This window comes from Aplysia californica, unplaced genomic scaffold, assembly GCF_000002075.1.
Source record: "Aplysia californica isolate F4 #8 unplaced genomic scaffold, AplCal3.0 scaffold01721, whole genome shotgun sequence".
NCBI classification, from domain to species: Eukaryota; Metazoa; Mollusca; class Gastropoda; order Aplysiida; family Aplysiidae; genus Aplysia; species Aplysia californica.
The window spans coordinates 33,124-33,755 of NW_004798991.1; positions in this window are offsets into that span (position 1 = coordinate 33,124).

Genomic DNA, 632 nt, shown 5'->3' on the forward strand with positions numbered 1-632 from the left:
AAGAAGAAGAAGAAGAAGAAGAAGAAGAAGAAGAAGAAGAAGAAGAAGAAGAAATGATAATCCCATTTATATTATATTACGCTTAATCCCATAAAAGTATAAGCTTTCAACATATACAACGGTAAGCACCATTCTTATGGATCTGGTGAACGTCTATTCGTTCCATTTTCGTTATAAAAAAATTTAAAAAACATATGTATTGTTGCAATAAACGTTTTCCCATAGCAGAGATTGCAACAGCAGCGATAAAAAAAATTACCAGCTGTTTCAGAATTTCCTTATCGTGATTTTTGACGTTCCTTACACTCAGTGCACACTGTCAGTCGAATTCATTTATCTACTCAGGGTCAGTCGGATTTTTCTTTAAGGATGATGGGGCAAGAGCTATACTGGTTTGGCACAATTTGACTGAATTCGACAAAAGTCGAATGTGACTTTCAAAATCAAACGCGTTTGTTGTTTTGGTGGGGGTTTTTTTTATTAAGCTCGCGAGTCGAATCGGTCGAATTGTTTCAAAATGGTAGTTTTTGCACCTCCATGAAGGAAAATAGCCGTGCAGTATCGGCATTGAGAAGAATAGGACTGACGTGGTGCTAGCGTGTCGTACGAGGCGACTAAATGGCGAACCAGGT